Raw genomic sequence first — 15,415 nt, forward strand, 5'->3', positions numbered from 1 at the left:
TTTTTAGACTTATTTCCTATTGAAAAATCCATGTAAATAGGTGCAAATGAGGACTCCACAAAGACTCCCCGCTCTGAAGGTGGAATTTTACTGTAAATACTCTTACAATGCAGCGTCTGTAATTCAGTGGACACCAAAGGCTCATTTATCTGTTCAACAACTTTATGTAGAAGCGACCTAATTTAGCCTTTACTGAACATCCGCCAAAACTCAGCTCTGCAACGGGAAATCAAAACTAAATGTCATGCCGCTGTCTTGAGAACTTTTGGCAGAGACAATGGAAGATTTATTTAGAAATCATATGTATTCTCCATCTTACCAGTATCAATATTACGGTATTTGCTCTTTACGAGGACATAATGGGGGGGGGTGCTCAGTGTATTTTATTGGCTACTATATAAATGAATTGTGTATTGTAATTATGTATAACTTTTTATCATATACACTTACAACTTTGGGACAGGAACACTGAAAATTTACTACAGATTCCAAATATTAAGAATTTAGGCCATCCATCATAATCCCCATTAGCCAAAGATAAAAATGTGACAAGTTTTGAGGTCGAAAATTGTGTGCTGATTTTTTTTTCATAGCAGACTAAGGCTGGTTTCACACTAGCGTATGGCCGAGGTGCCGGCGGACTTCCCCTGTGAAGCTCTGCCCACGGCCGCACCTTCACCCGTCAGCTCCGCTTACCTTGGCAGGCGTCGTGCGTACCCTACCTTTAGCATTCTGTACGCAGGCCGTGACGATGTATGCAGATGCCTCCGCATGCGTCGTTTTGACGGTGCGGCGACCTGCGCCGAACGCAACATGTTGCATTTTCGTGCGGTCGCCGCACCGTCAAAACGACGCATGCGGAGGCATCTGCATACATCGGCATGGCCTGCGTACCCAATTCTAAAGATAGGGGATGCATGCCGAGGTAGGAGGGGCTGACGGGAGGAGGTGCGGCTGTGGGCGGAGCTTCACAGAGGAAGTCTGCCGGCACCTCGGCCATATGCTAGTGTGAATCTAGCCTAAGCTTGTATGGTCTTTTTTCTCCTCAAATGCATGTATTGTGTACTAAAAAGAACACAAAAACAAACTTTTTTGCAATTGGGTTTCATTAAACATTTTGTACTGTTTGCCTTCTATAGCCTCCGTGTTGCACTGTCTATTGCCAGCTGCAGAATGAGTCAACTGAGAATCTATCAGTCAGCTCACTATGACTGTCTGACGGGTTTGTAACTCTCTTATCTGTGTTTTTCTGACCTCCTCTCTGTTGATTGATAACAAGTTGAAGGTGCAAGTAAAAAAAAAAAAGCCAAATGGTGCAAAAAATCTTAAACCTAATTGCAAATATAATTTTTAGTTCCCAAAACAGGTATTTAACACAAGTAAAAAAAAAAAAAAAAAATTTGTCCCCAAAAACCCTTTACTTCCAAAGTGGTGTTGTTGAACTTGTTATATCACAGGATAGGTCTTCACGGTCATACAGCATAATGCAAATGACTGATCTCAGGAAGGATCTACACTGTTAGATATCATCTATTGGTGAGTTTTTATCCTGCAAGAGGTTAATGCGATCAGTTGTGTGCACTGCAGGAGAATGTATACATCACTCGTTCCTGGCCCGAAACCCACAGATTCCTGGACTCATTTGCCAAAAGAAAAACAAAAATGAAGTGTGGTAACAGCGAAATCCGAGCTGTAACTATAGAGACAAAGCAGTGTTTATACAGTATTGTAACTATATGGAATCGATTCAACAACATAGGATGTTAAAGTTACAATTCTAAATAATAGTACAATAATGTTCTCCCCCCACCCTGAGCAGTTCTTGTCTGTTTTTCTAATAATCCTTTTATGTAGGCCAGTGAAATGGTTAAAGCAGACCTTAGCACAGATAATATATAATTGGATCATCATAGACGCTGCCTCTTCCATTCTGCACCTTTGGATGCGTCTGCATTTTCAATTTCAATGATACATTTCTGCATTCTGCTGAACCTGGTGGCAACTCAGAAAACCAAGCCACTGATTGTTCTTTGTACTAATCTTATGTGTCTGGGGAAATACCTAAAAATAGTGATTAGTGGTTAGGACAAGCTTGGGCAGCCTTCAGCTGTTAAGGAGCCACTTTTTTTTTTTTTTTTATTATCTGGTATTCCTATTGCGCCAACCAATTCTTCAGCGTGGTACAAAAAGTGCAGTCATGGTGATCTCTCCGACCAACAAGGCTCAATATTGACTGATGAGGTCAGTTTCCTAGAAGGCAGAACATTCAGACTCCATGCAGATGTGGCCCTAGACAAGCTCAGCACCCAAGGGGCCACCATGAACCCCATGTGCACAATTCCTATCAGAAGTCTGGTTGACCCATGGTACTTGTGAAAGTAAAGCTGAAAGCTGGCCATAAACAATATATCAAAGTTGGCTGCAGCCACCACTTTTGATGCCATTGGCTGATAAACTAATGTCAGGGTTTCCTAACTGTCTTTCAAATCAATGGAAGACGCAACAGGGATGTTGGATTTTCGTTCTTTTGTTATCTTGAGAAAGGAAGCTTAAAGGGAATCTGTCAGCACAAAATAACTGTTCTAACCAAGCAAAGAGGAGCTCAGTGCACCCTTGGTGTGGCCAAACACTTCAGTGCACCTTCCCTCCTACTTTGTTTTCCATCTTTCGCCACACTTCTCTTCCTTGATTGACCGTTCTGGCTTTACATGTGGTCTGGCTTTACATGTGGTCACAGAAGGGCAGCGACAGACGGCAAACAATTAGGACGGAAGGTGCACAGAACTGTTGATCAAGCTAAGGGAACATCATTCTCCTGTGCTTGGTTTGAACAGTCATTTTATGCTGACATACTTTTAATGGGACTCTGACAGCGCAGAATGACTGTTCAAACCAAACCAAGTACAGGTGCTCGGTGCTTCATGGCATGGTCAAACAATTAAGTACACCTTCCCATCTGCTTGTTTTCCTCTATCTCCACTCCCCCCTTCTTTGGTTGACAGCTCTGGCTGGCTTAATCAAGATGGGCAGAGATATGTTAAAAACAAGCAGGTGAGAAGGTGTACTTAATTGTTTGGCCACACCATGATGCACCGAGCACCTGTATTTGGTTTGAACAGTCTTTCTGTGCTCACAGAGTCCCTTTAAGATTACCATACCCCTCAGCTAGCTGTCAGGTCAATGCTCTTTTTGCTGACAGCTATACGTCTGAACCCTCCCATACACATGCACACTTGATAGAATAGGCCACTGCTGACAGATAATTTTGGCAGAAGGTTATTTCCCATGAGAAAAAAGGAATGGGCATGTTGAAAAACTACATGCCCCATCCTTCTTCCTCCTGACATTTGTTGTTGGGAAAAAGTTACTGTATGTATCGGGGCAATCCCAGCAGTTTTGGCCAACATTCATCTAATATGTACGTTCATCTTTAGTGAAAAGTCTATGCCCAGTCATGGTCCCATTCCATTACATATTTTAGAAACATGGTTGTTCCTTGATGAGAAGCTTAGGAACTACAATAAGATACACAGTAACAAGAGAACAGCTACTGACCCTTTGTAACCTCCACAAGCGGACAATCCTACAACGCCCTCCTAAATTATATGATGTCACTGCGTCCTTAAACATACAAATGAATACAAAGCTATCAAGGGGAAATGGAAAATCCTCACTACAGGAAGAAACTATTGTGTTTTCTGCACAATAGAAGATTCTTCTACACCACGAAAAACACTACAAATGATTTATGGTATACAACAAGACATAAGAAAATGTGGTGTACTTGCAGAGAGAGAGGACTGCTTAAAGGCCTAATGGCTACATTCAGTTCATTGCAAAAAAGGAAGAATGTTTTGAAAAAAAAAAAAATGTTAATGTAATTTTATCAATTAACAAAACAAATTGAATTAACAAAAGAGAAATCTAAATCAAATCAATATTTGGTATGGCGCCGTTTGTCTTCATCAGTTCTTCCAGGGAGATTGTGCCAAACATCTTTGAGAACTAACCACAGATCTTCTGTGAATTTAGGCTTGTGCAAATCCTCCTGTCTGTTCATGTAATCCCAGACAGACTCGATCACAGACAGATACTTATCCATCTTCAATAACACCAGGGAGGCTTCTAATTGGCTCCAAAAATATATTCTGCAGCAGGACATCGACCCCCAACATACAGCCAATGTCAACATGATCTAGCGGCAAGAAGAACAAAGATGATCCGGCCACGAAAGAGTCCTGAAGTCAACATCATCCAGTATGCCTGGGATTACATGAGAAGACAGAAGGATTTACACAAGCGACATCCACAGAAGATCTGTGGTTATTTCTCCAAGATGTTTGTAACAGACTCCTTGCCAAGTTCCTTAAAAAACTGCGTGGAAGTACCTAGAACAAGTGAGGAAAGCAAAGGGCGGTCACACCACATATTGATTTGATTTAGATTTCTTTTTTGTTCATTCACTTTGCATTTGATAATGCATTTTTTCATGAATGGGATGTATAGATACATGTATTGGAAGTCAGACCTACACTGGTCAAAGACACAAAATAACTTTTAGGTTGCTCATCCATCAGCAAAGAACTTCCCATCACAGTAAAATGCAGGTTATTCTTAAGAGGAATCGAATCATTAAAAATGCAGATACTGTCCACAAAACACAAATCGGTATTTGCGACAATACTATATAATTTTGTAAAATGTACATTTTTAAATAACCCCACAGTATCCGCAGTCCACTATATGACTTATTTATGAGAACACAATTTATTCACAACAATACAATGACATCAATAAGGAACGTCACACATCATGGGTAACCTTCACAGCTAATTATTTAATACCAGGGCATGTTATCGGCATAATTAACCCTAATGTTTTTAGAAAAAAAAAACTATTGGATAAAAAAAGTAACGTAATGATGCCATTCTTTTCAAATAAGGCCGGGGTCACACTTACGAGTGTGATGCAAGAAACTCGCGTGAGTCTCTCGCATCAATACCCGGCACTGCCGCTGGCACTCGGGACCGGAGTGTGTGGCTGCACAGAAATACATGCAGCCGCACCCTCCGGTCCTAGTGCCAGGTACTGATGCGAGGGACTCACGCGAATATAAAAAAGCTAGAATATAAAAACAAAAAAAAAACAAAAAAAAACAAAACACACACATAAAAAATGACAATAGCTGAGTAAATGGCTTACAATTCGTTTTGACAGATTGGATTCTGTCCGAATAAAATTCAGGTAGAGTCAAAAGTTCCCCGAAAAGACGTTTATCATGCTCTACATAAGGAGTCTCCAGCCACCAAGCATAATAAAGGAAGGGGTAAAAATAAAAATTACATTCACCTGTCTAAGGTTTCCTGCTGCCATAGCTTCCTGCCCACTCCACAGCCTCCTCCTTCTGGCCATTACATCAGTCTTTGGATGTGACCACGTGACCCTCCGCCAGAAGGCCCAAAGACTGATATAGAGGCCGACGATCGCATTAAACATCGGCCCCTGGGCCTTATTTTAGACTCCTATTTCCTTCTCTTTACAGAACAGTTTTCAGCAGACTCGTTATCATTACAGACAGGATTACAATGAAAGGGATTCTAATACAAAAGATAGGGTCTAAAGCTCCAGTCACACTCAGCGACGCTACAGCGAACCCGACAACAATGCGACCTGGTAGGGATCGTTGCTGCGTCGCTATGCGGTCGCTGGTGAGATGCCAAACAGTCAGATCTTCCCAACAACGCAGCAACGATAGGTGGTTGCTACGGTGTCCTGATTGGCGGCCTTGCCTTAAAAGAAGGCAACATAGTAGCACTTCCGTTTTTTGTTCCTGACCGCGTGCTGGTTTGCAGATCATAGTAGCGTTCTCCGGCTGCTCCTATGAATTAAGTAAAAATGGAAACGCATTTGAGACCCCAACGATACCTACCGTGCACACAGAGTATAGGTGTCAGAAGAACAGTTGAAGAATAGTTAAATCGATGTGGAGTCGCAGCCGCTGATCTGCAAATCAGCACAAGGTCAGAAACAAAGAACGGAAGTGCTACTATGTTGCCTCCTTTTAAGGCAAGGCCAATCAGGACGCAGTATCGACCACCAATCGGAGCTGAGGGGGCACGGAAAAGGCAACGCAAATCTATGCCTATGTGTCTCGCTTCTGAGTCGCTAACGAGGTCGCTGGTAAGGTGCCAAACATACCGATGCATGCTACCCAGCGGGACCTCAGCGATCAAAAAAATGTCCAGGTCATTCCGACACGACCAGCGATCTCACAGCAGGGGCCTGGTCGCTGCTACCTGTCAAACGTAGCGAGATCGCTGCTGAGGTCGCTGTTGTGTCACAAAACTTGACGTGACTCAGCAGCGATCTCTCTTAGTGTGACGGGGGCTTAAGTCAGTCTATTGCTGCTAATGTACATGTGCATTTCCAGATGCCTTAGGATGTAGATGTAAAAATGTCAATATTCCTAATTTATTGATTTTTTTTTTTTATACAAACAAGTAAAATGAAAAAAAAAAAAATAGGATTACCAAACATAACTAAAAAATACATTTAGCAGAAAAACTTGATTTAAACCTGCGGGGATTTTCTGGTGACGCATTTCATTATTTTTAAGAGTTTTTTTAATGCCGCTGGCGGCGAACATGGCACCGCCAGAAGCACTTCTGTTGCCTTAAAAAATACCTCAACGGACCTCTTTTAAGTCAATATGATTCTTTACTGAGCCCTCCCAGGGCCGTGGTGTACTCGGTACCGGGCCGGTGTCGGCGGGATGTGTCACTGCAGCAGTGACCCGGTCCGTGGCCCTGGGCGCCCAAGTATTAGGGGAGATTGGAGATGATGGAATGTAAATGAATAGTTTGTGACGCCACCTGTGGTGTTCGGCAAGTGAGATGTTAAGCCGACGCTGCATGCAGATCCTCTGGGGCTGGTGGTGTGTTGCAGTCAAGATGGTGAAGCTCCCCACACGTGGAGCTGTAGTCCCAGGGCAGTGTAGATGTGAGAGGAGAGGCACAAGCGGTGTAGAAGCTGGTTCCCAGATGTAGCGGTGCTGGGTGCGTTGGCGCAAGAATCAATAGAGGACACCAGGGCTTGTAGTTCCAAAGCTTTACTCACAGTCTGTAGTACACACAGGTGCCTGCCTCCGTGCCGCATCCTCCGGGTCATGGACTCAATCAACCTCCAGGCCAGATGGAATGCTCCCTTCCAACGCTCCGCCATGTGCCTTTCTGAACGTCTCCTCTTATAGCGCCTTTAAGTGTGAAGTACTCCCAGTACTGAGTTACACTGGAGTGCCTCCTGACTGATGTTCCCAAGAACTCTACTTGTGCGGCAGACAGCTGTAGCCTGCTTCGGGGACTCCTCACTCCTGAGTCCCGGCTCACTATCCAAGTTGCTATTGTGCCCCCAAGTCTTAGATGGGAGTAGTGCATTTACAGCCCACTACTCCACCGGTGTCTGCTGTAGGACCATTAGTATCCATACAACCTCGGGGACCGGGCCCCGGCCATGCGCTTAGAACTTCTAGGCAGGGTTCTTCCTCTAACCCACGTCCTCTGTTCCCTTTTACTCCTACGTTCTGTACTAGTCTCTTTCTTTCTTATGGAAGATCAGGTTTCTGTTCAATGTCTTTCTCCTTCTTTCCTTTCCCGTGCCAGCAGACCCAGGTCACAGAGATCTGCTGCAGCACCTCCTTCCTCCATCCCTCTCCCAGGGATCTTCTCTCCTCACTCCTCTCTGAGTGACTCTCTTACTGTCTGACCTCAAATCCTAAACCTTCCCGCTCTTTTATGTATTCTAACTCCACCCGCCTCCCAGCACGTTTCGTGTTCCAAGCAGGGAGCCACCTAAGGTGCTTTGCTACACTCCAAGCAGGGAGCCACCTAAGGTGCTCTGCTATACTCCAAGCAGGGAGCCGCAATGTGGCTTTGCTACACTACTTTGTGGTGTGGGGTGCAGGTGTTGGAGCGTGGTCAGGAGCCTCCAACTTACCTGGATGGTGGGGCACCACACCTCAGGAGGAGGTGCAGTACCTCTGTGATGACTAAGCCTCAGGGGCGCCACATAACCGTCCTGTCACAGCGCCGTGGCTAGGCATGCCGCTAGCACCATAGAGTCACCAAAATGCTCCACTTTATGGCATAGACATGAATTATGTGACCAACATCGTTTCACATAATCACTTACGTCATGACCCTCTGAAATTTCATCCGTTGCTTTTTTTTTTTTAATAAAAAATGGCCGCTCATGAATATTCATTAGTCACCTCTGTTCACCCCTATCTACTGACTGGATAGTCACGTGACCCCCATCTGCTGCTAAGCAACGAGAATTACACCTATATTGTAAAATGGCTGAATATTAATAAATCATAACAGGCCTGACAGGAAGTTCAGCCATATTCAAGGTCCTTTATCCTCGATGATGTTGCCGATTTGTGAATGATTAACCTTGCAGTTTTACCACAAGTTTCTGGATATAGGATTTACAATATGGCTGCACTTCCTGTCACATTTATCAAAGTGGTCACCATAACAAAACAGGAAACTGCCAAATGGAAATAAAACCTATTCCTGTCACTAATTTATGCACAATTTTCTACTTTGGGAGGAAATCCTAATTAAAAAGGGTTGTTTTTTTTTGTTTTTTTTTACCCGTATCCGCGTATAGCTCAGTATTATAAAGGAATTCTCCCCCAAGAAGAAAAACTTTATACAAAATCTGAGTAGACTTCCATGTTTTCAGTACATGACGGAGAACAGACTTCTATGGGTGCTGTCGTATGGCTTCATGGAAGTCAATGGTTACCAAGCAGTGATGGGATTAGTGGGGCACTCACTTGCTGAGGTAAAATCTCATTTCTTTCTGCATTATTTGAATATTTTCAGCCAACTTAGGTTGGGATCAGTTGTTCAAATCGGACCTGTCACATATGCCGCAAGTTTCGGCCGTGGTTGGGTCTGTGCGCAGCTCACATGGGTGCAGGAGTTGGTTACATCCGGTCTCATCATTGTTTTGCGAGCACTCTTTTTTTTTTTGCTTTGCATAGTTATTTGGTATTTAGCATCTTTTTTTTCATTCGAGTCTTTTCCTTCTTTTTAATTTGCACTTTTTTTTTTTGCAGTCTATTTTATATACGTTTGTCTGCTTTTTTATGCTCACTTTTATGGCCAGAGATTGGGTTTCCCAGATGTTTGCTGCTAATGTACTAATTGTGACTTTAAAAAAAAAAAGTTGCAAAAAGGAGCATTTTTGATTTAGCACAAAATTAATAAAGTTTTTTTTTCTAGAATTTAGTGCAAAATAAAAAGAAAAAGAAAAGCTAGTAAAAAAAAATGCAAATGATGAACTGGGCCCTTAGTCTTTGTGGAAAATCACTTACTGACTATAAGGCCGGGGTCACACTTGTGAGAAACTCTCACGAGTCTCAATACCCGGTACTGCCGCCGGCACTCGGGACCGGAGTGTGCGGCTGCATGTATTTCTATGCAGCTGAGAGCTCCGGTCTGAGTGCTGATGGCAGTGCCGGGTATTGATACGCAAGACTCGTGTGAGTTTCTCCCAAGTGTGACCCTGGCCTAAGGGTACCGTTACACCTAGCGATGCACCAGCGATCCCGACCAACGATATGACGCGGTCAGGATCGCTGGTGCATCGCTAGGTGGTCGCTAGTGAGCTGCCACACAGGCAGATCTCACCAGCGACATCGCAGGGGTCGGGGATCGCTACTTACCTGTCAGACGCGGTGATCCTGTGTCCTCCCGCCCGGCTCCACGCGTCGCTTGCCAGCGCCACAGGAAGCCCAGCAGGAAGCGCCCGACGAGGAATGGTCCAGGAGCTTCTCGCGCGATCAGCGATAAGATTGACTTTCATTGGTCAGTGTACTGTCTAAGTCCGGTTCATTGTGGACACGGACAGCACACTGATTGAATATGCATTGTCTGAACGAAGCCGTATGCTGCGGATTTGGTCTGTAGCAAGATTTTATTAAATCCACAATGTTGCTACTGTCATCAAGTTTAGTGCTGAAAAAAAACGTCCTATTCTATAGAATCAGGTTTTGGCAAAAAAAAAAAAAAAAAAAAACACAGCAAAACCTGATGAGGATTTTCAGCGGTTTTTCACCACCCATTCATGTCAATGGGTGAAAAACGCTGAAAAAAAATGCTGAAAGATGTGACTTCCTTCACTGTGCAAAAACAAACACGCAAAGCACAAAATACTGATAGCAAAAAAAAAAACAAGCTGTGTGCATGAGATTTCTAAAATCTCAGACTTTGTTGGTACTGTGAAATGCAGCTGAAAATTTGCATTACAAAAAAACGCTGCAAAGACACGCTTCTTTTGAAAATTTACTGAAAACTGATACAAGGGGTTGATAAAAGAAAGATGGATTATTATATATCATAATAAAATATTGATAAGTGAAAACATGGTGGCAAATGCTAATTTAAAAAGAGATCTCCTGGTGTTAGATTTCCTTAAAGGGAACCTATCAGCCTATTTTTAAATATGTAAGTAGTGGTGTGGCTGTATAGCCATTTGTCCTCCAAACAATATGATACTTTTTTTGTAAAGATCCGATGTGCCAGTCATGAGAAATCTAGTATACAATTCATATGCAAATCAGGCTTGAATTGCACTGGGGGCGTGAGAGACCTAGTGCATTGACACGCCCCCATGAACTTCCGGCATGATTTTTATATAGGCTTCCACTTGTCATTTCTCGTGACTGGTACATCGGATCGCAACAAAAAAGGTATAATTTTTATTGGGGGACAAGAGCCTATGTATATATACCACTATTTAAATATTCAAGAACTTTCCTTTAAGTATAACTTAAGTAGCACTTACATAGGACTAAACACAGAGTGTGAGTTAGAGTGTGTTTCTATCTCCAATATCCATCTATTTAGTACTATAAGATACAAGGATCACACTGATGTGTGATATTGCGCCATTCTAGAACCCCTCATCATGATTTAGTAACTTTTCACAATGGCTCTGTGCTCCATGTAGATAACTGGATATTTTCCACATTCAATATCCAAGTAGAAATGTATCTTATTATTCTACACGTTTTTATAAGAAAGGTTTCTGGGTCCTGGAAACTGAAAAAAAAACAAAAAACTGTGCAAGTAAAAAAAAAATCTGATCTTAGACATTTGCAATTAAATTCACTCACATTTCTTCAGCCTGTCTATTTTGCTTAAATTATGCAAAAAGCAGGGCACAGCCAGTGAACAATTTCGACAGTGCTGATAGCTGAGGCCCTGACTTCAGCTGGAATGAATGAGACTCAGAACAAACATGGAGGCCGGATTTGCAAAAGAAAAAAAAAAAAAGTAATAATTTCAATATTGGCCAACAGCTCAGCTTCAAAGCATCCTAAATGGCATTTTCGTGCCTGGAACATGTTGGATTTGACCTGTAGTGCTGAGGATTTTATGCCTGTCCCCAGGGTTCCAAACTCTTTATAACAATCTCCTGGCCCTGGAGAAACGAAGGATACAGACTGAGGCTGGCACTGCAGACGAGGTATCCCAGCCAGCTGCCATTAACATAATGGAATGCTTAAGCTCTAAATTTTAGCCCAGTTATGGAAGTAACATTTGCAGGTTATGAACATTTTCTAACTCCTTTCATCTCAAATTTAAAGCGCATTTCCATAGAAAAACTTTTTCTTGGATAACTACGAATGACTGCTCTCTGGGACAATGGGTGGATGAGGTTAACAATATCATGAAAATAGAAAATATGGTAGCAAAAAACAATGATTGCTCAGAAAATCTTTATCGCCGGTGGACATTTTTGTCCTTATTTGCGGAGGGTTGCAAACTAGTTATTTGGTTGTCGGACAACGAAAAGTGAAAACGACGCCATTGTAGTGTTCAGAGATCCTTTTGATATGACTGTCCCTATCTATTGTCCTTCCTTTCTCCCTCCTTTGCTTTCCTTCTTTTATTTGCTTTTTTTTTTAATTTCCTTTCTTTCTATGATCTTGTTATAAACAATATGGTTGAGTACTCATCCCTTGGTGCTACATTTTACATAATCACAGTGATGGTTCTTATATAAAACTTGCATTTGAGGATATACCTTTTTTCGCACCATGAATAGCTACCAAAGTGAAACATAATTTGCTTGTTTTAATCCTAAAATCTCTTTATATGCATGTTTTGAAACTTAAGAAAAATATTTAAATTAAAAAAAAAAAAAAAAAAAATGTCTATGCCCTGCTGGGATCCAATCCTGTTCCATTGTGGTCTTAAAAAATATATAAAATAAAATGCAGATACCTACTGGACCCCTGCCATTCTTTTCCACTGCTAGGCATATGACCACTGGTCTCCTTGCCTCCTTTTCCATCCGGGGATGTGGCAGTCAATTAGCGGCCACTGAATAACTTGGTGTAAACCAGAAGCAGTTCAGATTATGAAGGAATTGTAAGGGTGTGTGCACACGATGCAGATTCTGCTGCGGATTTGTCAAAAACCGCAGGTAAATCCACAGGCCATAAGACCTGCGGTTTATCTGCAGTTTTTCTGTGGATTAGCCTGTGGTTTTCCCCTGCGGTTTGACATCTGTCATGGAGCAGGTGCTAAACCGCAGCAGAATCCGCATGAAAAAATCCGCATCGTGTGCACTGCGGTTTTCATTTTCCATTGATTTTAATGGTACTGTACACCGCAGCAGAAATTGCTGCGAATCCGCAGGACCAAAACCACTGTGGATCACTGTCGCTGGATGCACTTTGTAACGTTACCGATTAGTAATAAATTAATGGCTACTCCTGGGCATTGGATGCACTTTAATGACACAAAAAGTCCAAAGATATATTCTAAAAAAAAAAGAAAAACCCAATAATGTCTGACTGAGAAAACACTGATGATGATTTCACAACATTTGTATTGACTGACTGCAAAGAAATATCTGAGTGGTTGAGTGCTAAATTGGGGGGAGGGGTAATATGACAACTCTTCTTAAACTTTCTTCTTTAACAGTGGTGCCTCAACGTTAGAAAAACAAGTAAGGTCTTATGAATAATAAATACCTTTCCAAGCTGAAGAAAGTTTCTTCAGGCAAAAGATATTTTTCCATTTCAGCTCACAGCTGTGAAACATTAGCATGCTTTTGCATTTCCGTGTCTTTTCAACAAACATCTTCCCGTGCGCCAGAGTTTACTATTGGGGTTTGAACTTTCACTGTTGCATATGATGGACCCCCGCAGACAGAATCCAGCCGCCATCACATTCACGGAGGTTCCCCTTTAAGACTATCGCTGAGGTTTCAACGTTGGGCTTTTGACAGGTTATTTAATGGAAGGTCACAGCAGCATGACGGGCTTTGTTACAGTGACATGTGGCAAATTTGTGCAGAGTTCTTGCTGAGAAATTACAGGTCCAGATTTGGTATTTACCTGTGCAGATTCATGACGGTCTATGGCTATGTGCACACGCTGCGGTTTTTGCTGCGGCAGAACTGCAGCAGTTCTGCAGACAATGTACAATAGCATGTTATCCTATGGGATTTACAATCTGCTGTGCACATGCTGAGGATTTTTAACTGCGGAAAAGCTGCGGCTTTGAATCCGCAGAAAGAAATGACATGTCAATTCTTTTCTGCGGATTCTGCTGCGGTTTACTATCTCCTCCATTGTAGAGATGATAAACCGCAGGCCAATCCGCAGGTCATTTTACCTGCGGTTTTACAAGCGGGTCCGCAGATAAAAAATCCACAGACCAATCCGCAGCGTGTGCACATAGCCTTAGGGTGTGTGCACACGTTGCGGATTCTGCTGTGGATCCACAGTGGTTTTGGTCCTGCGGATTCGCAGCAATTTCTGCTGCGGTGTACGGTACCATTAAAATCAATGGAAAATGAAAACCGCAGTGCACACGGTGCAGATTTTTTCATGCGGATTTGCTGCGGTTTCAAAACCGCAGCATGTCAATTCTTTGTGCGGATTCTGCAGCGGTTTAGCACCTGCTCAATTACGGATGTCAAACCGCAGGGGAAAACCACAGGCTAATCCACAGAAAAGCTGCAGATAAACCGCAGGTCTTATGGCCTGCGGATTTACCGGCGGTTTTTGACAAATCCGCAGCAGAATCTGCAACATGTGCACACACCCTTACAATTCCTTCATAATCTGAACCGCTTCTGGTTTACACCAAGTTCTGATATCTGGAGTAAAAATATTGTACATCTTTATAAACTGATTTGCAAAATTTCAGGTAAATTCCAAGATTTCTTTCAATTTTATAGGCCATTAAAGTTCTGTGAATTTTTAAAAATGGAGAAAAGTGAACTGCACAGTTTGCACCATCTCCATCACCAATCTCTAGTGGTGATATCCCTCTTCGGTAGAGGTGCTTTATCACTGCATGCAATATACTTTGCAGCAATTTCAAAGGGTCATGTCATTCACAGTAACGGCTTATAAAACTGAAAGAAATCTAAGACTTTGCTTGAAATTTGGCACACTATTTTATAAAAACATTCAATATGTTTTCCAAAATTTCAAGTTTCTGTTCTATAAAGAAATGGCTACATAAGAATATAAAACTTTTTGAATGACCCTGATACACTGCAACTTATGGGACAGGATCATAAATCATATCATATGGTACATACATTTGCATTATTCTGTACGGTTATATCTCTTCTCCTCTCTACTATTAATGTAGTTTTATAGAGTCATTCATATAGCCATAAAACCTGTCTGTGTAAGAGCTGTATACTTTGTGACAAAAACAAGAGTGGATCCAATCGGACCCATCTCTATGAGTGAGAATAGACTTAAAATTAGCAACTTAAAGCTTTTTTGGTCCTATAAAGTTAATGGTCTACACTTAAAGAGGTTGTCAATTGAAAACAAGTTATCACCTATCTGCATGAAAGGTGATAACTTACTGATCTTAGAGAGTCCCGACTGTTGAGACCTGCACTAATCAGTAGAATAGGGATTTTTTTATCCCCAACGGGGCACTTTACCCTGTTACAAGAAGGAGTGGAGATTGAGATGCTCAAATGCCACTCCGTGCATTCACTATAGGGTTGGACAGTACTCGGCAGCCCCTTGAGGAATTATTCTAACACGGATAAAAGTGCCTCATTATGCTGATCGGTGTAGATTCCATAGATTGGACCATCACCGATCAGTAAGTTATCGCTTATCCTATAGATGATAAAAGGGGTTGTCTGGGGAAGGCAAGTTAAGCCTGGGTTCAAATCCAACCAAGGACAACATATTCAAGGAGTTTGTATGTTCTCCCCATGCTTGCGTGGGTTTCCTCCCACATTCCAAAGACATACTGATAGGGAAAATATATTCGGAACCCAATGGGGACAGCGACGATGATGTCTGTGATGCGCTGTGGAATTAATGGTGCTATATAAGTGAGTAAAATAA

The 15,415-nt window shown here is 42.3% G+C and overlaps 1 protein-coding gene across 16 annotated transcripts in view; it reads right to left on the reverse strand.

The window, feature by feature from the left end:
• BAZ2B (bromodomain adjacent to zinc finger domain 2B) overlaps nt 1-15,415 on the reverse strand; it is a 379,566-nt gene that overhangs the window by 295,190 nt on the left and 68,961 nt on the right. Inside the window, exon 1 of one of the 16 annotated variants that reach the window (XM_073545696.1) lies at nt 12,300-12,382. The exons of the other annotated variants lie outside the window; for them this stretch is intronic. The gene's annotated coding sequence lies outside the window, so the exon portion shown is untranslated. Of the gene's footprint in view, nt 1-12,299; nt 12,383-15,415 lie in introns of those variants that run through there. 16 annotated transcript variants of the gene reach the window in all.

This window comes from Dendrobates tinctorius, unplaced genomic scaffold (assembly GCF_039654945.1).
Source record: "Dendrobates tinctorius isolate UK_male_01 unplaced genomic scaffold, ASM3965494v1 ptg000143l, whole genome shotgun sequence".
Lineage (NCBI taxonomy): Eukaryota > Metazoa > Chordata > Amphibia > Anura > Dendrobatidae > Dendrobates > Dendrobates tinctorius.